Source organism: Simochromis diagramma, unplaced genomic scaffold, assembly GCF_900408965.1.
Source record: "Simochromis diagramma unplaced genomic scaffold, fSimDia1.1 OVJJ01000646.1, whole genome shotgun sequence".
Classification (NCBI taxonomy): Eukaryota; Metazoa; Chordata; class Actinopteri; order Cichliformes; family Cichlidae; genus Simochromis; species Simochromis diagramma.
The window spans coordinates 4,072,512-4,099,492 of NW_024387279.1; the positions used below are offsets into that span (position 1 = coordinate 4,072,512).

General features: G+C 40.2%; 1 protein-coding gene and 1 long non-coding RNA gene across 5 annotated transcripts in view; one reads left to right on the forward strand and one right to left on the reverse strand.

Annotated features, from left to right (window-relative positions):
- LOC120715832 (contactin-4) overlaps positions 1-26,981 on the reverse strand; it is a 150,264-nt gene that overhangs the window by 97,296 nt on the left and 25,987 nt on the right. The gene's annotated exons all lie outside the window — the stretch shown is intronic.
- Positions 20,685-23,688, forward strand: LOC120715833. Of its 3 annotated transcripts, none has more exons than XR_005691745.1 (5): positions 20,685-20,894; positions 21,343-21,378; positions 21,736-21,888; positions 22,255-22,345; positions 22,941-23,688. It is a non-coding gene; the product is annotated as an uncharacterized LOC120715833 (long non-coding RNA). The 3 variants fall into 3 exon arrangements; XR_005691746.1 differs by having other exon boundaries at positions 22,260-22,345; XR_005691744.1 differs by lacking the exon at positions 22,941-23,688 and having other exon boundaries at positions 22,260-22,505.

Below are 26,981 nucleotides of genomic sequence, written 5' to 3' on the forward strand. Positions count from 1 at the left end.
CAGTTTCTGCTTCCACGTTTACGGTTATTTTCACAAACAGCTACAAAGTCATTCTAAAAACTTCAGTGTTGCAATAAAGAAGCGCAACAAGAACACGGCAATGTGACAAAAAAGAAGGTCATTTTTCATTCTACATCTTTTTTCTTTTACTGGCACCTAAGCAACACACACAGAATTCTAACTAGTTGTGTTTGCCAAAGAACTTACTGATACTCCAGGAAACACACTGACATTTCCAACTTTAACTTTGGGGGAATACTGAATTGCATTTTAGGCTGACAGTGAGCATGTATTACAAGCTTTCTGGCACAAGTGATGGGGCTTGTAGTTCACCGTTCACTTGCTAAAATGTCACTTTAACACAAGTTCTCTATAAGCACAAACAGTGCTAACATCCTGGTCTCTAACATGCACAAAATAGCATCACTAATATGCTGATGTTAAGCAGGTGTAACAACTGCCATGTTCACCATTGTATTTCATATTTGTTTGCTTCTCGATGCCTGTTTCTCAATAGAAAAATAAGTGTGTTCTATATAGTGTTGTATATAGCCAACAGGGTCAACTTTGGCTCATTTACGGAGATCAAAGAAGAACGAACAAAGAACAAGTAGGTATAAGAAAAAGTCACAGCTGGTTTTCTAATTGTCACGTTTCAAAATTAACAAGCCACAAACAGTAAGGCTTTTTTCAGTGTTAACAAGTGCTAATTAGAGCCAAACACATGCTACTGCTGGATCTGCTGTGACTGTATTTCTTTTTTCAGGTATTTGGTGATTAAACAAAGTATTGGACACATTAATATTTTTACTCGATCAGAAATTTAGGGATCCCAAGACTTTAAAAAATTCACCATGTGAGGAATATGCAAAAATTCATGGCAAATAAATTCAGTCAGTTCCCTTAGAGACCACAAATCAGCAAATCATACCCACCACAGTCACATTTCTTAAAGAGATTGAACAAATCCTTCATTTTGCTTTCCTTCACTTTTGAATATTATTGGTTAAAAGCTAAAATGATCCCTTTTACCTGTAAGTAACGTAGAACTAGAGTGTTTCCTATAATTACTTTAAGTGACTTTTTAATCGTTTTAGACGACTTAGTTCATCACTTGAACTGCACATTTCAAGAAAAGCACACATCTTATTTGTACTATTTGGCCATTTTATCATTTTCAGATATTGAAGGTTGGTACTAGAATTATATCTTTTACACGGTCTTCCTGCTACTGATTAATTTTAATTTGAATGGGTAAGTGAGCTTTGAAAACGTCGCCAAGGCTCTAGACGATTAAAGATCAAAGGTTACCTGAGTGATATAAAATAAAACTACATTTAAAAATTAATAGTGAAAATATCAGCAACAGATCATGGGCAATCATGGCTCAGGAGTTGGCAGTTCATCTTGTAATCGGAAGGTTGCCGGTTCGAGCCCCGGCTCCAACAGTCTCGGTCGTTGTGTCCTTGGGCAAGACACTTCACCCGTTGCCTACTGGTGGTGGTCAGAGGGCCCGGTGGCGCCAGTGTCCAGCAGCCTCTGTCAGTGCGCCCCAGGGCGGCTGTGGCTACAGTGTAGCTGCCATCACGTGTGTGTGTGTGTGTGACTGGGTGGATGACTGAATGTAGTGTAAAGCGCTTTGGGATCCTTAGGGACTAAGTAAAGTGCTATACAAATACAGGCTGTTTACCAGATAAAAGAGACACGTTCGATCTTTAAATCAATGCATTTTTAACTGGTGAATCATTCTGATTCATGGGCTTGACTCTAAACCACAAAATTACATGTTTAAGTAGACGTGGTTTTGAGCTCAGCTGGAAAATTATCAGGTCAAAATGTCATCCTATCTAGCAGTTTTTAAGAATAGAACATTTCATTTGTTCATCAGAGTCTTACCTGTAAATCAAAAATAATTTAGATTTATTGTGCGAGTTCCATATGTGACGCATTTAATCATTTTTATGAAAAAAACAAAACATAAATGCAATGACCTCATGAAGCTAGTGGACAACATCAGTATATTTCAGAGAACAACTATATGTACATAATTTTGTGCGAAAGTGACAAGTCGCCTGACAGATTAATTGAGTAACACACCGACTGAAGCCTTAACATGACTCAATTTCCTGGTGCCAAGCCTACTAAGACTGCCATTTCTGTAGGCAGAGAGGGTGAGTAAATTCACATTTATTTACGCCAGCATGGACATACAATGTCCCAGTGGGCCTCAAAGATCTACAAGAGCACTGGTTCTTGACCAAGCATGAGTTCTCTGGCAAAACAAGGTCACTCTCCTTGAAAAATCTCCTGTGGCTGTTGAAAAAAAGAAAAAAGGAAGAAATGGTGAAAGAAGAAAAGCAGTTATCTGAGCCTCACATGAGAGCATACGGTGATGTTACGCTGTGATTGTCATCCGGCCATAATAAGAGCAAAGGTCGCTGAATTCATGCAAGACATTTCATCATCCATTATACATGAGGCTATGGCTAAATAACAGTGCAGCTCCTGGGTCTCTGGGCTATTGTGAATGGATATTACAAGGCAGTGTTTTTTGTGTGTAAGAGCCACTTTCCAGTGTTATTCCCTTGAACTCTGCTAAATGACTGTGTCCTAATCCATAAAAAAGTGGTAAAATGTACTGGCAAAAAAGGATTTGTAGAGCCTTTGTTAATTCAAACTGCTGTCTTTATTAACATAAACACCCCCAAAAAGTATACAAAATTACTTAACAGGCTTTAATGTAATCCCTGTCATTGTAATCCATGTCTATCATTATCAGCTGGTTGCGAGCCAATTTCTGTGTCTGTTCTGCCTTTTTTTCCTTTAAACCAATCAGCAAACTGATTACAGGCAGTACAACAGGACCAGTGACTGAAAGATATGTCAAGGAAGCAAGAGTGCACATTCATTGGCTCAGCTAATTTAAACATATAATGTTGAAAGTAAAATATTATTTCTAAGAGAGAAAATTTGAATCTTCATTTTAAAAATTGGGACAGCATTTTACTAGTAGTGTTGAAAAACACCGTAGGACTACCTCTGCTCTTTAAAATCAGTTTTGAAATGCAGGTAGACTTCACATCTTCAACTAAAGTGTCAAAAGAAACTAAAATTTACTTTGAGTTGAGCATATAAATGAGCTGATCTCTACAAACACTCAATTTTTTAACAGCATCATTTATCCCAGCAGAGAGTTTGAAAGAAGAGTTAATCTCATTTTAACGGGACATCGTGTACATTGGAAAGACAAGAAATATTAAAAATAGTTGTTGAGAGACCAACATTGTTATAAGAGCATGAGACTAAATTAAAAGGATTGGGAATTTCACAGCAGTAAAGGAACTTGAAATCCAAGAGCTAACCACATGGGTAATGGGAGATAGAGTCAGATAACGGGACAAGTTACCAAGAATTGAACCATGATCAGAAAGAAGAATGTCTTTGGAACAAATAAAATCAGGTAAAAACTCTGTCCAATGTGTGTCCTTTGTAATGTGACACATGAAATGAATGAAAAGAATCCACGATACTGAAAGACCTCTGTCAAAGATGATATCGTCAACATGAGTGTGTCACCAAGTATTCCAGTCTGGATAGCTTCAAGGTGAAGGATAAGAAGTCACTCCTAAAAAGTAAAGAAAAACTATTTGGGCCATTTTCTGTCAATATTTTTAAATCTGGTCTGGAAAACCACTTTTCAGTCTGGCTTTTAACCTGGTATAGAAATGTTGATTTTATTTGGATTTTATTGTCTTTTGATGTTGGTGTTCTATATTGTTTACTGTTATTGTATTTTTATTTTTAGTTTTATATTAATATTTTTTCTTACTTTATGTTCAGCACTTTGGTCAGTGCTAGCTGTTTTTAAAGTGCTTTATAAATAAAGTTGGCTTGGCCATGTGGACAACGCACTGCAGCAGGGTAAAAGGGATCCTCGCTCTCGACTTTAACTGATGAAAACTGAAAGACACAGCAGTAAGACCTCCTCTTTGACCAGACACTCAAGGGTGGCATATGATAGAGCAACCACCTCGGGAAAGTTTGATAAGGGATGAATAATTCGAGTCACACTGTCAGGTTTCTGTAATTAATAAGAAATCCTTCAACTTCTAGAACTAGAAAAACCAACACGGTAGGAAGATAAAATGTTGACACTGAGGTTTTGAAATGTGGAGTTATAAACCACTGGGTCATGTCACAGTGGGTACGTTTTACTGTCTTCATTTTCTTTCTGTCTCGTTTAAACAGCATCTCTCGTGCTTGTGTCATTTGACAGGTTAATATTAGGTTCTACAGTAAATACTTTGCATACTGCAAATATAATATAGATATATCTTTCCACACACATCGGACCGTGTTTGCTCCATGAAACATGATCTTCTGGTGGGTTGTTCCACTGGTGTCAGGAATCAGTATAGACTTTTTCAGAAGAGAAGGCGGATAGTTTTGGTGCTGTGATTTCCTCAGAATTTTAGAAAAGCCCGTGACTGAAAACCATCATTTAAGACAAGTTTTTCTCAAAGTCTTGAAGATCAGAGCCATGACAGCTGTGACTGGTGAACCTTTCACTCTGGTGACCTCCATGTATTCTTCACGTTGCTGCTCCATTACACAAGCTCAGCACTTAATTGCAGTGGCACAGTCTGGCACATGCAGCGAAACTGTGTTGCTGCAGTCAGCAGTCCACAAGGCTCATTTTCACATCTCCATCAGTGCTTTACCACCAAAAAGAGAGAGGCTTCCTGTGGAGATACCTTTTACATTATCTTGTCATTATAATTGATGGGAAAATTGCTACTGGTGATCATTAACAACTTAGGCCACTTCTGACTGCAAGTGGCACTTTGTTGAGAGGTTTCAACTCGTTTATCATCCACTGAGCCTCTCGTTTTGGGCTAATCTTCTTACCTCAATTAATGATAATGAATTCAGGATTTTCTACAAATGTGTCATTAGTTTTGATATCAGTTAATGGTGCAAAAATAATAACAGCCAGACAAGCAGTCATAACAAAGAGAAGAAAAAAGAAATACAGTGTAATCATCCTCTTTAAAACAATAAACTAGCTATTTAACTTTTAAATAGGCAATGTTCTGAAAAAGCAATACCAAAAAAAATGTCACAGCTTTTCCTGACAATTTCAAGTGCATCACCCCGCATTCTTCACTGAATGGAAGTACAGGCATTTAATGACATTATAAACCCTGGCTCACCTTGGATGACAATATTTTTGAATATTTGTGCTTTTATTAACAACTGCATGGCTACATTTTTTCGAAAAACTGAGATTTAAAAAGAAGAAGTGAAATTTAATTGCAATCCTGTGGGAAAGCAGAAAATGCAGCCTCTGGCATGAAAATTAAATATGCTATAATCCTGCCAACCACGAGGACCTCTCCTATTCTGTCCTTAAATAGTGAGGTGCAGAAGTCAGTTCAATCAGTATCAATCAATAGACCATAAAATGTGTCAAAACCCAGGAGTGAAGTTAAATTAAGTTAAAGCATAGCTTATTTTCCAAGAATAAATAGACTATTATTATGGTTGGTGCTTATATTACATGTGATCAGAGTTTCTAATAATGGGGTCAGCATATGTGCAAGCAATCCCTGAGAGCTAGAAGCTCCGGCTTCAGGTTGTTCAAATATTAGGCAATTTTCACACATTAGACAGTTTTCTACCATGGATCCATATTATATCATAAAGCAGAGGTATAACATTTAATAGTGTCCATTTGTAAGTCTTTACTACTGTCATGTCTTGAGATAAAAGCTTATTGTAATGTTTAGCAGTTTTTAATGTTCAAGCTTAAATGTTTAAATGTTACGTTGAACCCGGTGCACGTTGCATACATCAGCTGGGTAACTGGAAATGTGAATGAGAAATGGGAAGTAGTCTTCAGGAGATCATCTGAGGAGCTTGGAAAGAAAGTAACTGAGTTTCTTCAAGTTTCTTGAAGACGTTTCAACTCTCATCCGAGAAGCTTCTTCAGTTCTAAAACCAAATGGTTCACAGTCCCAGGTATTTAATGCCTAGTGGGAGTTGTTCCTTAAGAGGGCTGCTGACCTGCTATTGATCATGTGCCTCATCACTGAGCCAAGGTGTGAAAAAAGGTGTGGGTCATTGTCAGCAGTGGTTTTGGGTGAAACCATTGGGAGACCTTGCTACACCCTATCATGTGATCTACTGATATCATTTGATGCAAGATGTGAGTGGGGGTTGAGATGCAAACCTGCATTGCAGGTGGCAGACAGTTGGTGTTGTAAGCCATCCCCTCTGTTCAAAGATGTTCGTTCACAGTGAACATAGACGGGCTCTTAAACTCCTCTTTCAAACCATCTGTCTTCTCAGTCCAAAATATGAGAGTGACTTTTATCCCTCAGATGCAGATGGACAGCTGAGTCTTGTCCTGTCGTGGTGGCTCTTCCATGTTGTGCCATGCATTTATGGAGTGGCTGTTTGGTTTCTCCATCTGAGCACTCCTCGCTGCACTGCACAGCATACACTATGTTGTTTATCTTGTGTTTGGGAGTTTTGTCCTTGGGATGAACCAGTTTTTTTCTGAGAGTGTGGCTGGGTCTCAAGTGAACTGGGATGTCATGTTTGGAGAAAGCTCTCGTGAGTTTCTCTAATAAACCTGCTACACAAGGGATGACACTGTTGTCCCGTTTGTCACTCTGTTTCTCCAAGTTGGTGTCTGACCTTGTTTACTGTGCATCTTGATTTGATGAAACCCTAGTTGGAATAACCACATGTTTTAAGCGCTTTCTTTACATGTGTGTGTTCCTTTCCTTTCCTTTCCTTTCCTTTCTGGCTTATTGGGAACATTTTCCACTCGGTGTTGCAGGGTCCTGATTACTCCAAGTTTGTGTTCCAGAGGTGGTGGGAGTCAAAGAGTATGTACTGGTCAGCGTGTGTGGATTTCTCCTCAATGTGCACAACACAGTCCAGAAACTGCAAACTATTATCCGTTGTATCTTCCCTGGTAAACTTTATGTTTCTAACCACTGAGTTGAAAAGGTGAAGGCTTCCACTTCTTGGGTTTTGATTTTGACCCAGGTTTCATCTGTGTATCTGTACCAGTGGCTAGTTGCTGTTCCTTCAAAAGACCCCAGAGTTTTACTTTCAGGAGGTTAGTAATCTATCCAGTATTTAGATAGTTTGAACCAAAGTGACAAACTAAGTGAACTAAAAAGGCTCTAAGGTCTTCTTTTCAATACCTCTGCTGTAGGGCTTCAGCGGGGCTGCTGTCTGCAACTGGAGCGGGGAAGACGGAGTCATTGAGATTAGATGCCATGCAGAATTAGCAGGCAGACAAGGCAGCAATGAAAGCAGCATAGGTCATGCAAGTGAGAGGCAAAAAAAGTATTATTTCAATGAGGAGTGAGAAACTGACTTTTTTTTTCACAAATGTGAACAACAAGTGTGTTTGATCTATGGCGCGAACCTTGCTCTTGGGAAAAAAAAAAATGCAACGTGGAGTCGCATTTCACCAAAGTTCACAGTAACTTTTCCCAGGACTTTCCTGCGGGAAGCAACCTCTGCAAAGAAAAGGTAAAAACAACAATCACTTAACAGATGAAGAAGGCTAGCGCATCAACCGAGGCATCATTTAAAGTGGCGCACATCCTGCCCAAGCACAAAAAACTCTTCACTGATGGTGGGATCATTAAAAAAGCAATGACTGCTGTGGCAGAATCATTGTTCCGGGAGCATAAAGATTCTTTCTGCCATAGTTAATGTCCAGCTTGTCTCAAACACTGTAGCACGAAAGGTTTGCGCACTGTCAGCGGATGCAGACAGACAGCTGGATTTGGACCTGAACAGATGCTCCTGGTATTCACTTCAGTGTGATGAGATTGTGGACTACAGTGATACAGCACAGCTAGCTGTTTTCACATGCACGGTGTTCGATGAATTTTCTACAAAAGAGGAGTTTTTGACATTACTGCCACTGAAAACCGCCACCAAGGGAGTTGACATTTACAATGCAGTGGAGCGGTACTTGTTGGAAAAAAAGATTCCCATTGAAAAACTGGTTTCTGTTAAAGCTGATGGAGCACCAGCCATGACAGGACATCACTCGGGATTATTTGCACATTGCAAAGTGGACCCAGACTTTCCTAAATTTTTGAACTATCACTGCATCATCTATCAGCAGGCTATTTGTGCAAAAGTCATGGGGTTTGATCATGTTGTGACACCTGCTGTTAAAATCATTAACTCCATTCATGCAAAGGCCAAGCAACACTGGGGCTTCAGGCTTTTCCCAGAGGAATATTCTGCAGAATATGGAGATTTCCTTGGGTGGCTGAGCAGAGGTAAGATACTGGAATGCTTTTTTCCCTTGCTGTGTGAGATCATGGAAATGAGAGGAGAGGATACCACAATACTAAGTGATGCTGAGTGGCTCTTGGATCTGGCTTTCCTAGTGGATGTGATTGAAAAAAATTAACCAGCAGTTGCAGGGTAGAGACAAAACAGTGTGTGAAATGAACAGTGCTCTTAAGGCGTTCACAGCTAAGCTCTCATTTTATATCCAGCAGACACAAAATAAAAGACTTTCAGCGCTGCACCTAAGTTGCAAAGATGCTAGAGTCCCATTCAGGGGCAGAAAAGGTGTTTAACGGGCACAGGGTCTGTGACCTGCTGTCCAAGCTGGGACAGAAGTTGTCAGACTGATTCTGTGACTTTGAGAAACCGGAGCCCTCTGTGACAGCATTGGGTTTTTTTTTTGTTTGTTTTTTTCATATTTTTATTGAGAGACAAGTGTACAGTAGTTTACAATGACAATACAATCTGTTCCCCTCACATATTTTTTAGTTTTTCTTACATGAACAGATACGATAACACACACACACACACACACACACACACACAGGCACACCCACACACACACGCTTAAATAAACAAACAAAACAAAACCTAATAAGAAACCCAAAACAAACACAAACAACAAACCCCAAGACACACAAAAAAAAAAGGGGGGGGGGGAAGAGATATGATATTAATCAGCTGGTAGAGCGTTTAATGACTTGCAATAGTCTACGAAGGGGCCCCAGATACGATAAAATTCTCTGTATTTGCCCTTCGCCACAAGGCCTATCTTTTGCAATTTAAGAAATGACATCACATCTCTAAACCAAAAAGAAACTGAAGGTGGCTTTGAAGATTTCCAAAGGAGTAAGATGCAACGTCTAGCCAAAAGTGATGTAAAGGCTAATATTTTGAAGTGTGTTGGGTCGGTTAGACCAGTGTTGACTGGAAGCCCAAAAACAGCTAGAAAAGGGTCCATGCAGATTTGGGTCCCAAGAGCCTTGGAAAGAATAACTGAATACCGACTCCAGAAGCCATGGAGTCTTGGGCACAGAAAGAACATATGGCCTAGGTCACATGGGGTGGCATGACATCTCTCACACTGATCCATCACTTGTGGGTAAATCTCAGACAGACGAGACTTTGAATAGTAAACCCTGTACAACACCTTGAACTGGATAAGTTGTAACCTGGCACAGGACGTACTATAACGGACATTGGATACTGCTTTCTCCCATTGCTGATCCGAAAAAATTACTCCTAACTCCCGCTCCCAAGCCCCCCTAATTTTAGCAACTGAATGGACATTTAAATCCACAAGTTGTTTATATATTAAAGATATAATTGACTTCTTATTGGGTTTAAGGGATAAGAATTCCTCCCACGGTTGGACATTTGGAAGAAGAGGGTAGGAGGGGAAGAGAGCAGAAGTGCAATGCCGTGCCTGAAAATAACGGAATAGATTGGTAGCCGGAAGATTTGTTTCTGAACACAGGTCTAAAAAAGTTAAGAAAGTGCCATCCTTATAGAGATCCTTAAATGTATTAATACCATGACACTTCCACTGTACATAGGTACCATCAATGAGGCCAGGAGTAAACAGATGGTTCTGCGTGATGGGCATGTGTACTGACGCAGAGATGTACTTAAAATGACTCCTGAATTGTGACCAGACCCTTAGACTAGACTGTACCACGGGATTTTGGGTGAAATGAGAAGGCTTAAGTGGTAGTGGAGAGAACAATAAAGCTTCTAAGGATGAGGAAGTGCACGACAGGCGCTCCAGTTTGCACCACAGCAGTTCTTGAGATTCAAGCCAATGGGTCAATTTGTGAACATGAGAGGACCAATAGTAAAATAAAAAGTTAGGCAAGGCAAGACCACCATCAAATGTCAGTCTCTGTAATAATGATTTCCTCACCCTGGGGTGTTTCCCTCCCCACAAAAACGATGTAACTACAGTAGCTGGTCTAACTTTTTGAAAAAAGCTTTAGGTAAAAATATAGGAATACTCTGAAACAGAAATAACAATCGAGGCAAAATGTTCATCTTTACAGCATTGATCCGACCAATTAGGGACAAAGGTAGCAATTTCCATCTCTGAAAATCTGATTGAATTTGAATCATTAAAGGGGAGAAATTGGAAGAGTATAGAGAAGACAAAGTACGAGTCACGTTAACTCCCAAATATTTAAAGCCGGCAGGGCTAAGTCTAAAAGGAATGTCAGATTGTTTAAGTGTAAGACTTAAAGAATTTATGGGGAAACATTGACTTTTAAGAAGATTTATTTTGTAACCTGACAGAGAGCCAAACTTGTTTAATAGAGACACAATCAATGGTATGCTAGACAAGGGATCAGAAACATATAGAAGCAGGTCATCTGCATACAAAGACAATTTTAAGTCAAGGCCTCACCGGGAAATACCACGAAAATGAGGAAGGGCCTTCAAAGCTATAGATAGGGGTTCAATTACAATAGCAAAAAGTAGGGGGGACAGGGGGCAACCCTGTCTCGTGCCGCGTGACAATGAGAAGTAGCCAGAGGAAACACCATTTGTATAGACACTGGCTTGGGGTGCCTTGTACAACAGTCGAATCCATGAAATGAATCTGTCCTTGAAACCAAATCTTTGTAAGACCGCAAAGAGAAAGCTCCACTCTACACGATCAAAAGCTTTCTCAGCGTCAAGTGAGATAACTACTTCTGAATTAGTGGTCGAGTGTTGGGAAAGAATGACATTCAAAAGCGTGCGGACATTAAAGAACAGCTGGCGGCCTTTAATAAAGCCATTCTGTTCATCTGAAATAATAGTAGGAAGAACCTTTTCAAGGCGAATTGCTAAAATTTTAGCCAAGACTTTAACATCAACATTCAGCAGTGAAATAGGCCTATACGAGGTGCAAGACGTAGGATCCTTACCCTTCTTGTGTTGTCCTCGGGTCAAAAATGACCCCTAGGTGAATGGCAAACAAGTATATGGGAATCCCGAGGACAACACAAGGGTTAAGAGAACAGTAATTAGTGCTTGAGACAATGTAGGGGGCAATAGACCACGTTCAAAAGATTCATTATACACTGAAAGAAGTAGTGGGGCTAACTTGTCTATAAATGTTTTTAAAAATTCAACTGAAAACCCGTCAGGTCCTGGTGCCTTACTATTGTGCATGGTCTTGATTGCATGCACAATTTCATCCAACCTAAAAGGGGCATAAAATTGTTCAGCTATAACAGGATCAACAGTGGGCATTGTAAGACCGTTAAAAAAAGAATCCATCTCAGAGGCGTCAGCAGCAGATTCAGATTCATATAGGGAGGAATAATACGTCTTAAACACCTCGTTTACTTCCTTTGAATCAGAGACCAAGTTGCCTGCCGCATCTTTAATTTGAGAAATTAATCGAGAAGAGGCCTGACGTTTTAACTGATGGGCCAAAAGCCTTCTGGGCTTATCACCATGTTCATAATAAGTCGCACGCGCACGAAGTAAAAGACGTTCAGCATCTGCCGTAGAAGTAAATCAAATTCGGTCTGCAAGTCAAGTCGTCTTTTATGCAAATCAGGAGTGGGACTGTCAACAACCTGTCTATCTATGTCACAAATTTGTGTAGTCAAAGTTTGAAGTTTGGCTTTGTGGCTTTTAGTGGAATGGGCAGAGAAAGAAATTATTTGCCCACGCACATATGCCTTAAGAGATTCCCAAAGCAATGACCTCGTAACAGTATCGCTGTCGTTAAACACCATAAATTCATCAATTGCGGATTTGATAAAGGTAACAAACCCCTCATCCGAAAGCAACAAAGAGTTAAATCTCCAGGGTGAGGAAAAAGAGGACTGGGTTATGAGCTTGATGTCAACGCTAAGTGGTGCGTGATCGGAAATGACAATAGGATGATATGTAGATGACAGTACTTTTGGAATAAGGGAACCGTCCACAAAAAAATAATCAATCCGTGAAAAGGACTGATATACCTGAGAAAAGAAAGAGTACGCTCTGGTAGTAGGGTTAGAAAACCTCCAGGGATCTACAAAACCATTCTGAAACATAAACTCTGAAATAGACTTGGACATAGAGGATTGGGTCAGGGTCCGAGGATTCGAGCGATCTAAGGCAGGATCAATAACACAATTTAAGTCACCACCCAATATCAAAAGATGAGTATCAAGGGAAGGGAGACTACTCAAAAGTGCATCTGTAAAACCTGGATTATCAAAATTTGGCGCATACACATTGACTAAGAGGACGGGTACATTGTACATGGTGCCTACAACAACCAAATATCTCCCGTTTTTGTCAGCTTTAATCTCAGAGGCTGTAAACTGTACCCTTCTGTTTATTAAGATCGCCACCCCCCCTGGCTTTTGAATTAAACGTTGAATGGAAAGTATGACCCACCCATGGGCACCTGAGCCTAAGATGATCCCGATTTCGCAAATGGGTCTCTTGCAAAAACATTACATCACTCTTTAAACGTTTAAGATGCGAGAATATTTTAGATCGTTTAATTGGGCTATTCATACCTTTGACATTCCAAGTTAAAAATCTAATACCACTATTGCCTAAGGACTGACCTGAAGTGCTGATCATTGCAGAAAGATAAAAGAGAAAATACTTATTTCTTCACCCCCAAAGAAAGAACAAGTGGGAAAAACACACTCACACAAACACACAACGCAAACCCACAACAACAGAAGTACAGCTTCAGAATAAAAATAATAATAACACGTCAAACACACCCTCCCGCCTCCCCCCTGCACAGCAAAAGCCCCCATCCCCAAACGATGGAGACGGCAGTGCACGCTCCCACCCGGAGCAATCTGAACAAAAATGCTCCCGACTACGAAACGACCGTGTCAAACTAAAGTTCCAACAGTCATTTCTCAATAGATTAAAAGGCACAAATAAAATAAAAATAACCCAATTATATTTTACTATTAGACAGGTAAAACAAAACAAGTGTTTGGCAGAGTAACAAACTTAGCTTACCACAATGATGTTTGGATTTGGATCATGCGCTATTTCAAACAAACAAACATTGTCCCGCTATATTTTTTATCGCGTGGTTATTGTCTTAATATATTCCTTGGCCTCATCTGGCGAGACGAAGTCGCGTTGCATTCCTTGATAAGTGATCCGTAGTCTTGCCGGATAGAGGATCCCAAATCGGACTCCCTGGATGCCGCGAAGCTGGCGACGGACCTCATTGAAAGCCGCACGGGCCCGCGCTGTCTTAGCGGTGTGGTCGGGGAACACAGAAATGGTCATATTATTTATCTGCACCCTCTGCAGCTCCCTGGCCTTCTGGAGAATCCTAGCACAGTCTGCGTAATAGTGCAGCTTCACAACCATAGCGCGGGGGCGTTCACCGGTGTTAGGTTTAGGGGCCAAAGTTCGGTGGGCTCTGTCTACAAGCGGCTCCTTCCCAAGCTGAAATACCTCCATCAACAGCACGGACACATCTGTAGCGGACAGGACGTTCTCCTCTGGCACACCAACAATGCGTATATTATTGCGGCGAGACCTGGACTCCAAATCCTTGCATGTATTCTCCAATTTGGCCAACTCCTTTGACATCGCATCCACTTTGGCTTGGAGGTGGACAATATCATCCATGCATGTGGAGAGAGACTGTTCCATCTCCGTAACTGTGCTCCTGAGGCCAGCGAATTCCTGCCGCATGGTAGTTATATCTGAGGAAAGGTCCGTTTTTAGTTGCTGTATGTCGGACCTGATAGACGTGAGATTCTCTGCAAACGCTGCCGTCAGTTCCTTTTTAAACAGTGCTGAAATTTCTTCACGAAGTTCAGAGAGGAGTTCAGCCTTCGTGTATTTTTCCGTATCGACGAGCGGCGTGTCGGGTGACCCAGGCAGTGGCGAAGTTTTACCACGAGGCGGGGATGCAGTGTTAGCAGCAGGCCGCAAGTTCGGCTGAGAGGTGCTTGCGCTCTTATTAACCTTACGCGACATTGTAAACACAAAAAGCAAAAACAGTCTTGTCTCGGAACTATACAAAAAGAAAAAACCCATCAAAATGTGCCTGGAAATGCTAGATAATAACTAGACTCTGCAGGAGCTACGCTCGGTGCGACCTACGCCATAGTCACATAAACCGGAAGTCCCCTGTGACAGCATTGTTAACCCCTTCCTAAATGTTGACATCAATGAGTCGTCAGGACAGATGGCTGAGCTTTTCAGTGTTGATGCTGTGGAGACGGAGATGGAGATAATAAATCTCCAAAATGATGTCCAGCTTAAATCTGAGCAACATTCCCAACATTTCTGGAGACCCAGACAACTATACAATTCTTCATCAGGCTGGTCTAAAAGTAGCGGCTTTGTTTGGGTCGACATATCTGTGTGAATCTGCCTTTTTTGACATGCATGTTATAAATTAAAGCACAGAAACAGACTGACAGATGAACATTTAAATGACTCCATCAGAGTGAACCTCAGTGGCTGCATGCAAGCTCTCTGGTTGAATCTATGCAGTGCCAGTCTTCTCACTGACAGAAACTGTGCAACTCATGCATGCTATAAAAAGACGGTGAATTTATGAGCTCAGAAATGTGCACCTTTTGTTCTTTATTTCTTTGACAAACTGTGTTAAGTCCTTCAGATATGCTGGATCACATGCTGTTGAATTAGTTTGGATTATCTGACTTTTACACATTTTTTGTGGTGTTCTTCAGGAGTACAGCATATCTATGCTATTTAATTTCTTTGTGCATGATCTCTATACGTTCATGATCATTTCCACCATTTTGAATAATAATAATAATAATAATAATGGATTGGATTTATATAGCGCTTTTCAAGGCACCCAAAGCACTTTACAATGCCACTATTCATTCACACACAGGTGGAGGCAAGCTACAGTTGTAGCCACAGCTGCCCTGGGGCAGACTGACAGAAGCGAGGGTGCCATATCGCGCCATTGGCCCCTCTGGCCAACACCAGTAGGGTAAAGTGTCTTGCCCAAGGACACAACAAGCAGGACAGAGAGCCCAGGGATCGAACCAGCGACCTTCCGGTTACAGATACGCTTCCCAACCCCCTGAGCCACGGTCGCCCCATATGCAACGACATATACAACGGTCAGATACTTGTGAATGAAACTTCTTATACACAATATGTGCTCTTGGGCCTCTTGTAAATGGCTAAGTAAGTAATATTTTGTTAAGCATGAGTAGGTCTGATACTTTGCTGTGTAAAAGTAGCTCACAGAAGAAAAAAGGTTGGTGACCCCTGCTCTAAACGAGGCTAAAAAGTGATTTCATCCACATGATTTAACGATGCTCAGGCAAGTTCAATACCATGATTTTGAATCCTTCTCCTCTACAGACCTGTTTGACTGTGAGTCCACTTGGACTCAACCTTACTAAGTGGGGTGGGTGTGGGGATTCAGACTCTTTTGGCTGGCACAGTGAAACATGTGAGTTCCAGGGTTTCGGTGCTGTCTTCTGCTTTTACAGCCAGTGCAACACACAGGGCGATGTCAGGTCACGCAGGCCACACACTTCTCCGAGGCATTGAGTGACTTCAAAGCAACACTGAATGAGCAGCTGAACATCACCCAGCCAAGTCCCCCTCTGTGTCAGAGCGGAAGTAAATAAAATATGCAGTCTGGATTTCTATTTCCCACTAGCAACAGGAGTATTAATCTTGTTTGTTGATGTATAAACTACAGTTGTTTCAGATAACAGCTGTGTTGGGTTTGTTTTGGTGGGAGGCTTCTACAATTCTCTGAGGTCTAAGTATGTAAGGAAAAATCCTAGACTATGTAACAGAAAGTAAAAGTATCCGCCCCCCTGTTTCAAGTTTTATTGTTTCATTGCACCTAAAGAGACACTGAGGGTATAAAACTGTGACGTATGGACCAGATTTAAAGAATTTCCATAACTTTTGACATAAAAGGCATATCACATCCCAAACACCCAGCATTCTAACACATGCACTCATGTCTTTTGATAGACACAGTTATGATGGTGCCCCACAAACATTACATGCTCCTGTTAAAAGCTATGGCTAAATTAGCTTAACGAAGATGACATTAACCTATGTGAGCTTTGTGTGGAGGGAGCTGCACTCACTGCAGTCACCAAACAAGATAAACACGTTGACTTTTTCACTTTGAATTCTGTGTACTGATCCAGATGTCTGTGTCTGAGCTGGTAGATACGTTTGATGTATTTCCTAGTTGAGTTTGACAACATTTGTGTACAACCTTTTGGTCATTAGACTTTTACAGAAAATATACAGTGCATGTACAATTGCTACCACCACTATCTAGCACCTACTGCATCTATGGTACCTGTAGTAACTACAGCAATAGAGAAAAACAAGTACTTTGAAATTTTTCACAACATCCATTAACATAACAGAGAACGTTATTCCACCTGAAATTAATAAAGGCAATTATATGATTATTGTTGAATTTCTTTCTGTGCTGCAGAAGCGGAACCAGTGTTGTAATCATTCCAGTAAGAGGAAATACATTATTATTACTATTGTTACCCACTTTTAGAATATTGTTTGATAAATGATTTAATGTTTCAAAATAACCTCTGTTTTTTTCTATGGTAATAAAATTATATTTAGAATATTATCTAACCCAGCCAAACTCAAACCTGTCGTCATGACTCTGGCGAAGTTGTTTCTTCTGTGAGCCAATCAGCCTCTTTTATGTGTAATTATCTTCTATCTATCTCTGCAGCTCCACCTCAGCCTGGTCTCTCAGAGCCCTCCATATTCATCTTCACCACCACTAGTGTCTGAACTCGCAGGCATCCTGTCAAAATTCATAGTATTGCTGGGTTCACCATCTGGCTTTTCTGTGCGGAGTTTGCATGTTCTGCCCATGTTTGCATGGGTTGTCTCCAGGAACTCTGGCTTTCCCCACAGTCCAGATACATGAAAGTTAGAGCACCTTGAGGCGACTTTTGTTGTGATTTGGCGCTATATAAATAAAATTGAATTGAATTGAATTGAAGTGAAGTTGGTGGGGTCAGGTCGATTTGTGATTCATTGCCCAAAGGTGTGAAAGTGAGTGTGAATGGCTGTCTGTCTCTATGTGTCAGTCCTGCGACAGACTGGTGACCTGTCCAGGATGTACCCTGCCTCTTGCCCTATGACAACTGGGATAAGCGGAAGAGTATGGATGGACGGATGGATGGATGGGACTCTATTCTGCTATGATGGATCAACAAAGTCCAATTGCCAAATAGCTTATTAATTGAGTTCTATAGCTTCTATAGCTGAAGTTCAAGTCTTCCAATTGATGTCTCCTTAGTGAGGAAAAAGCAGAAAACTCTGCTCTTTGAAGAAGCTCTCAAAAACCTCATAATTGTCACAATTAGATAGTTACACGAACACACTTGCATGTTCCTAGTCACCTGATTGCCAATTAGCTGGTGAATGATCAAGTAACTGTGAAGCATGAAGGAAGTAGCTGATACCAATACAACCTGAGTTTTCTATTTAACACTGTGCTCCATTTAAACCTGAATATTCGCTATTAAGATTGGCAAAGATATCCAAAGTAGTACGAATTGTGCACAAAATAACTCAAAAATCATTTGAAAAACATTCCAAAAAGGTAATTTAAAGTGCACTACAAACTTCTTCAAAATACCACAAAGGCTATTTTGCATTTCAGAGGCAAACGTTCTGAGAGGCAGAGGGCTGCTGAGCTCGCAAGCCAAAGCTTGAGCGCATGCAGGGTTTCCAACAACACAGCAGGAACTCCAGCTGTGGGAACAAAAATGAACCTTGCAAGCGGACAGACAGACTTCAGCAGACATAACCTGAACCAGAGCAAAGTCAATTGTAGAGAGCAGTTAAATCTATTTTGAGGAGATGAGTTTTAGTACATGTGATTGTAAGCTAGTTTCCTCTGAAAGCAACACCTCTCACTGCTTGGAGTCATGGGCCGACCCTGCAAGTCTTCTCACAGAGGGATAAAGTTTGCTTTCCAACTTTGTCTTATTTTCTTTATTTTACAGCAGATCATTTATAAGAGAATAATCACATGGGCCAAACTGCTTATATCATAGACTGACTTCCTTGGTAGCTTTTTAATCCATAATTCAAAGAAAATTTAAAAGTACGATGCCCAAAATATTTTCCACTGCACACTTGTTGGTAGTACGCATGAAAAAACATCAAACATCATTATTAGTCCAGTAGGATTCCTTCTGCCTGAAGACTTTTTTTGGTCACTGGCTGCAAAGTAGTTGGCCTGATTCTGTCTGTATTCTTAATGAACCTCCTAGCAGATCACCTGGAGCATGGCATGTGAGATTTAGTGCCATGTAAAGTCAAATAGCATTGTTCTCATGCGGGCAAATAAATCAAATGGAATAAAAAATACCCAGACTCCAGACATGTAATGTGCAAACACTGTAAACCCCCTGCTGTGAGTGATTTGTTGTCAAGATTACAAATCATCACAGTTTCTCCTTACAAGAGCAGCTAAGAGAGTGAGGCATATGAGCAGAAACCTCTGCATCACTCCAGTATAAGCCAGGATATCACTGACAATGAGCGCACAAATCTGTTTAAGTTTCATCATGACTCTGTCAAATCTTAGTGGCAGCTCATAAGTATCCATTGGATACTTGTTCGGCGGTGCACCATCAAGTAGATACAAAAATAATTCAATTGGCCAATCACGTAGCAGCGGTATGATGCATAAAATCGGGAGCTTCAGTTTATTTTCTTGTCAATATCTAAATGGTGACTTTCTCAGTGGCATAACTGACGAGACAGGCTGGTCTGTGTATTTCAGGAAATGCATATGTCCTGGGATTTTCAGTTTCCTCAGAATTGTGAAAAAACAAGCAATTCATCAGTGTGTGCGTCAGTTCTAGGGAACAGATTTTGCTGATGAGAAAGGTCAAGGGAGAGAAGCCAGATGATTCCAGCATGATGGTTCACCATGTCACAAAGCAAAGGTTTTCTCAAACTGATTTCGTGAACACGACAATGAGTTCAGTGGCCTCCGTAGTCACCACATGCTAATCCATCTGAACACCTCCGACTGTGCAGCTGACAAATCTGCAGAAATGTTGTGATACAAACCCTTTAGAATGAACCATAGTGTCACAGTAATGTTTTTAACATCATGTTGAATCCATGGCTCCTGGGTCTATATGGGATTGGGGGTATTTTAAGTCCCACATTCATTAGCATCAGCACCTGCAAAGACGCTTTACGTTTCTTAAGAACATTTATCCATCCACACATGTGGCATTCTCTGCACCAATGTTCACAGTTCTTACCCCGGTCACCACCTGCACCACCTGAAAGGACCTTGCTTGTAGTGCTGAAGTCCTTGAGTAGGAGCTGAGGGCTCTGAGGTTAGATACTCTGTTTGCCATAGAAGGATAAACAATAGCCAGCACCCGTTCCACAACATGAAGGCACAAGGAAGCACCCTCCTCATATGAGATGCAAGTACAATCATCCTTGCTCTTCACCTCTCACCGTGAGGCCGTGAAGATGAACCTGACTATGTCTAGCCAGTGTCTTTCAAACTTTTCAAACAAAGTTTTGGCAGCGGTCAAGGCCTGCGTCTTTACCTGCAATTCAGTGCCAGAACTCAGTGGCTCCTCCTGCAGGTGCTGGACCCACAGGACGATGGTAAATCGACTGGTTCTTTTATAGCACTTTTCTACTCTAACTGAACACTCAAAGCACTTTTTACACATCTTGCCTCATTCACCCATTCACACCTATTCATACAAACACTTTTTCTGTTCTTTCCTATGTAAGTGCTTTCTATCAAACATTCACAAATATTCATACTTCGATGGATGCAGAGACTTGAGGTTAGTATCTTGCCCAAGGATATTTAGCATGCACACTGGAGTGATCGATTGGTAGGTGACCTGCTCTACCTCCATGGATGATGGCTCTATGTGGCTCATACAGGATGGGTGAAAGTACCTGATGGCCAGTGTTTTCCTTTATATGATTAACACAGTTCATTCATCATATTTAGACAGCTCTGGCTCATGATATAGTCACCTGCATATTAAATGTGTTGCTAGCAAAGTAGATTTTTAATTTCAGAGGTTCTGATAATGACTTAATTTGCTTATATCTCACAAGACCTATAATTCAGTAGATAATTACTCTCTGAGATGGCAGAAGTAAAATTTCACAGAGCAATTTGACCCTTTGGTGTTCAAATCCAAACAAACAGCAAACAAACAAGCACTAATGGATACCTTACCATCTCGGTAAAGTAGTATGATGCACTATTTCCAATGGCAAAAGTAGACTCTACACTGAAAAAAAGGGACTGGCCATCTCTTGGATTTATGTAAGCATCTTGCATGTATTTAACACAATTGCCTCATGTTTTAAAGTTAAATGTAACTATATAGTGTAAAAACTACATGATATGCAGAAAGGGTGTATTAAATTGTTCATATCATGTTCAGGTGAAGTAAGTCAATAATATAGCAACGTTAAATCTCGTGAAACCATGCGTGATTTCATCTCGCGGGCTTTGGATCGTGGTTTAAAAAAGGCATCCATCTCAGTCAAGTCGAGCAGCCAACTCTACGTTTTTGGTATGTCTTGATTTTTTGAATTAATATTTACCATATTTCAGCCAAATGTAGTTAAACGTCTAGAGTGTCGCCATGTAACATGCTAAAAAAGAGCCGTTAGCTTATTTGCTGTTTTATCTGTTGTCAAAGAATTGGCGCTTTTTCATCTGAATTTGTCTTTGGCACAAGAGCCGTAATATCACATTAAACCTAATTACGAGGCACTCATAACATAATTTGGTTTTCTGTGTGAATAGATTTGCCAACTGACTCTTCAGTTACATTGTGTATTTACTGCACCGTGGTGTTAGTGAGATTTTGAACATTGAACAGCTTTAGCTAATATCATCAGCGGCATTATGCTAGCTTACATCCCTACCCCTCCTGCCCTCACCTGCTGTCCTTTTGTTTTTGTTTTTGTTTTTTTTGCTGCACATTGAGAGACGACCTCTATTCTGCATTTCACCAGGAGTCAGCTGATAGATTGTGGGTTCAAGGTGTTATGGTAAGAAAGTATATTCTATTTTCATTTCTGTAACTTAATTATAATAGGTTTTTTATAATTATTAGGTGCATGCATACTCACCCTATTAATACAACTGAGAAATCCAAAATCTTCCATAGGTTTAACTTATACCTGTATGTATTGCCAGAAAGGTGATTACTGGACTCACATTAATGCACACTTGAACTAAAATGAGGTTGTAACTTGTGGGTTGTTGGGTTGCAAATCAGAAACAAACATCTTTGGATTTTTTTAATCCCATAAGATCTGGAAACACAGTTTTTATTCAACAAAACATTACTGATTAACCAAGCACAGTGCCTGCTGTTATTTCAAAATAATTTTATGTCATTTCAGATAAAATGCAGCATTCCAGTGCATCCCAACCATGCCTTTACAGTCAAGGTTTCTGACGGAGCTGAGTTTCTCTCTGACAGTCTGCTGAAAGTGTTTGCAAAGTGATCGGGGGAACAGGGCACAAAGCTAAAGGATGTAGCTGCCATGATGACAGTAAGAACTTTAAAATTCTTTAACTACAAAGTGTATATGTATTGCATTAGGTCAGTAAAAGATTTTTATGCTACATCCATTGAAACAGTCAACTATTACCTGTGAGTAATGATTCCACTAAAAGGATGCCATAATTTTCGTCATGCATTTACTGGCCCACTGAGAAAAATTTATCTTTTTTTAAAAATAAATGTTCTGGAAACTATATATCCATAAAGTTGATGTCAAACAGGAATTTTTGATATTGCTTTGTAGACGCTGGTGTTGCATGTTGACTGGTTTAAAAAGTCAAGAGTTTTTGTCTGGGATCATTTTCTTCTGTGCTACTGAAAAGTTCACAAATCTCTGTTTTCTTTGTTATAATAGTCAAGGATGACATTAATGCTCGGAGTCCCTCATCAAAGTGCTCCGCATCTGTGTGAAAGACAATTGCAACATCTTGGTGCAGGAGTTCATGGTGAGTGTTTTATGAGTAGATTGTGGCTTTGCAACATTTAAAAATGCATTTAGTTATCCACTTGATCCTCATTGGACTGGTTAGGACCAGTAGTCCTCTTTAATAATTTGAAGTTCACATGAGGCCTGGTAGTGAACTCGGCCGCTGGCCCTTGAGGCCCCACCCCCACCCCTGTATTAGGGTCACATCAGTGTGAAAAAACTTTAAATTTGTCATTCTAGTGAACCAAGGAAAATCCCACCAGTATTTACATTAGCTTTTGTTTGAAAAAAAAAAAAGACCAACTGACCAACAGCTAACCAAATTGTGGGGCTGAAAGTCTAAATTCTAACATCTTCTGAGTGACATAACCTGGATTTCTGATGGGCCGGTGTCTTTCTAACAAAAACTAATGTAAAGCATTTCAAATTATGTTTTTCACCCTCTCTTAGAAAGTCTGTTAGACCATGAATGGCAGCATGGCAGGCCACTCTTTGGCTATAGCTATTTACTATGTTGCTTGCATTGGTTTAAATTACTCTAACATTAGAACTGGTAGATTCAAAAGAGATGAGTTTAAAAAGGAATCTTAAAGAAATGTTTTGTGTTTAACCAGGACTTGACTGAGGCCACTGCACAGACTGAGAAAACTACAATGAACATCTGTCTCCAGAGATGCGCCAGGCAATGACTTTTCTGATGTTGTTCTTCAAGATCTGGATAACGTGACCTTTGCAGTAGCCATGCTGTTTGGACCTTTTTTATTCTTTCAACATGAGTTACCCATCACAGCTCTGCTACACTTTTGAGGTGATTCAAAGGGTGGTAATGGAGTTGGATGCAACTCAGCTCTCAAGAAAAGCTCACAACTAAGACAAAACTGCTCCTGCAACGAAGCTCACTGTTATGCATGTGAGGTGATCAGCTCTAGGTGAGAGGACATTTAAATCTCACACTTGTTCTGCTGCATTTTTGAAGCTCAATTCCAGGAACGGATCGCAGGGTTCATTTTTATATACTCTGCAACTGCCATGAGGACGAGCCGTTTTTGTTGTTGTTTGTTTTTCCTTTTGCTCTGTACAAGTTCTCTGTCTGTTTGGCAGCATTTTTAAATTTCTCTTTGTATTTTTTCTTTCTTTTACTAGTGAAGAGATGTAGCGTGAACAGTTATACAGTCTAAATATCCCATATGGGTCGTGTGAAATGGTGTTTTCAGTTTCATTCAGTTGAAGTAAAGAACGTTGAATATTTCTAAGTGTGCTGTTTTGAACCAACATGTCACAGTATGATCAGTGCTGTAATTTTTGACAGTCACTGTATCAATGTTATTTTTGCATCTCTTGAATAAAGGTTTTGACCTGCAAGTGCTAATTTCTTTAGTTATTGGGGTAAAATGGGTAATGTTAATAGGAAGGTGTTTGCCAATTCAGTAACCTAATTTAATGTTAATGGAAACTAACATTATCTCAAATTGTTTAGTTATAATTGTTGTTTAACTGAATCTTGATGTCAGAGGCCTTAAATAGAATGTTTTGTATTGTTCTTTCCCAACATTTTTCAAAAGAAACAGTTTAATTTCTTTGCTGTGATTGATTCCAGAGAACACGGAAGAACTGACATTATTTAACTGTTGATTTATATAGATTCAGTAGAGGAGTAATGTCAGTTTAATTCTTTACCTACTGTCAATGCAGTGAAATTAGACATTTTGTTTTGAAAGGTTACTGGTGGATGCCAGCAACCATCTTGGAAGAGAACAATACAATCTGTTATAAGGCCTCCATTTGAAAATTGTGTATTTGATACTAGAATATAATAGCAAAATGTAATTTGAAGATAACATGTAGTATTTAAGTGACCAAGTAGTATTGGGTAAAAGTTATTGAATGGTGTTGGGATAACGTGAGAAAATTGTGAAGGATTAAAATATTCCAAGAGCTCAAATTACTTCATCAAAACATGTTTAAGTCACATTTTATCAACACAAATTGCACAGGTTTATTGAACATGAATAAATTGTGTTAATTTAACTCAATTGTTTAAGTTGCTGCCAAAGCAAAACATCTGTGTGCAACAAATGTCCACCATTGAATTAAGTAAATCCAACAACATATTTTTTTCAGTGTATACCAAACAGGAAAACCAAAACCTTTTTCCTTCCCTTTGTTCAATATTAGAGTAAATTAAAATAGGATTGCTTATGTTTATGTCCTAGTACACAGACAGCTGGATCCTTGCTGTCAGTAACACCGGAGTAGGAGGTAATCACTGAAATCTTGGTGACAAAGTTACAAAGACGCTGACAGGAGCAAGGCCAGTGGAAATGGTGAAGCCAAAGGCAACAGTACCATCATGACTGTCCAATGCAAACAATTGTAATAGTTTATAGACTGGCCACTTATTTTTAACCCACTTTATTTCCCTCTGCAGTATGAGATTAATAGCCACAGTTTGAGAACAATGACTCTTCACTTTTGGTTTTTGCCTCCAAATGTTAGCTTGCTAATCTCCCGTTGTTTCGAGGTCTCAGCAAATACCTCAGTGAACACAATAACTAACTAAAAGTGAGGGGGGAACAAAACAGGATCCAAGCTGTGATAAACTGTAATTTCAATTAAATGTGCAAAACTTTTCTTTCCCCCTCCCTCCTCACAAAAACACCTCCCTGGCAATTTGGTGCTCAATCCTGACAGGAGCAGATCACAAGCGCTCTGCCAACCCCCCGCTCATGCGCTTTAATACAAGCTGTCCTGATCGATCATAGTAGCCAATTAAATGCTGCGCTTCATCTCCGCGTGAGGACAAACATTTAGCATTTGATAATAGGGAGCAGCAGCAAGCGGAGGAGTGACTGGGGGGATAGCTTGTTAAAAGTCTCTCCAGGACATGACCACACCTGGCTGCTGCTGCTACTGCTGCTTGAAACATTTAAACAGGCTGAAATTAGTATGCAAAGCCTTTGTCCACTGAACATGGTGTTTGCAGCCTGTGACAAACAGCAATGAACTGAGCGGGGTCTTATCAACCGCACAGAAACTAGGAATGATCGCAACACTCTGCTGTGATGGAAAGTGAAGCGAAACTACTGCAAAAGGGAGAGAGGCTTAGAGCTGCTAGGCATTGTTTTGTGCGCGTGCTGTTCGTGTCCTCACACATTTACTGTTCTCGGATTATTCTCAGAATGAATGTAAAGCATCCACCCTAGTTATATAGCAAGCAATATTCTAATTTAACATATTTAAGACTGCAGCTGCAGAAATTAGACAGGAGATGCTGCCTCTGTGCTACACACAATCTCGGTTGCTCACTTTAGGAAGAGGCTGTAATCTTAGAGAGCATGACATATACAATACATACCTCTGATGCATACCTTCAATAAAAGACAATTGAAATGACAATAAGATTTACTTCATTCCTTCTAATAGGTACAGAGATTGATGTAAGTCTCAAAGAGAGAAGCAATCTTTTGAAATCCAATTATGTAAAGCTGGCAGGTTTCCCTTTCACAGTCTAAGATCAATTGCACGGCAGAGAAAACGAGATATGATCCACAATATGAAGACAGTGAACAGGTTGAAGGAGTCTGTTGTATACAGCCAAGCAGAGCAGCAACAAGGAATAGATCAAGCGGTTATCAAATGAGTGCAAAAATACAGTATTGAATGATGCTAATATATCTTTGGAGTGTAAACAGCAGGTGTAATATGGTACCTACCTATTGTTAGCCTGTAAGCTAAAATGCTACAGTAGGTGACCTTGCAGTTGTCAAAGAAGAAAGAAAACGTTTGGAAGAAGAAAACACTTAAACCTGTCATTTCCTGCTTGTCTAAAACAGAGCAGCAAAGAGTCTTTTCCCCCCATTCTTTTTGACACTCCACACAGGTTTTTTATTAAAGCACATGCAACTGTAGCAGTCACTGTTTTCTCTCGCCTGTCAAAGCCTGTTGAACAATTTGAGGTTTCACACCAAGCCCAATTAGTTTGGTGGCAGGACTTAGTGGAATGGAACAGCCGTGATGCAGAACAAGAACCAAAGTATTTTCTGGTTAAAAAGGAAAGTCAATCAAACGCATGTCGCATGGTGTCAGGAAAGAAGTGAAAAAAGGTTGATTCACACTGCTGCCTCACAACAGTGTTACTCCCAGCACTTTATTGCTAAATGCTCTCTCTCTTTGTAGCACACCAGCGATGCTGAGAGGTAATATGACAATAAAAACATGTTTGTTATTTAATATGAAGCGAGCACAGTGACATCAGCACACAGTGACATTAGCGCTGTTTCTGTTTGTAACCAGGGTTACCGATACTGCTACCATATTACAATTTTTTGTTGACGTCAGCAGGCATGTAAATGCATAAATGATTGATGGTGTGTCGTTATAACAAATAATAGAATAATGTCAAAACAGAAGCAGGGATTCCACCAGGAAAGTTGTTAGCCCTGGAAGCCAGGCACTCAAATACTGTGGTGCTACCAGCCTGCTGTAACACTAATTGTGAGGCACAGATATGTGTTGGCCCAAGTGCATCTCTGCACACATAGTGGGTGACAGGGAAGAAAGAGAGATAGCAGTGTATTCTGACAGCTAAGAGCAGTGAAGGAGCACAGAATCACAGTTAATGTCATTCACATATGGTGAAACAAATGATCCAGCCT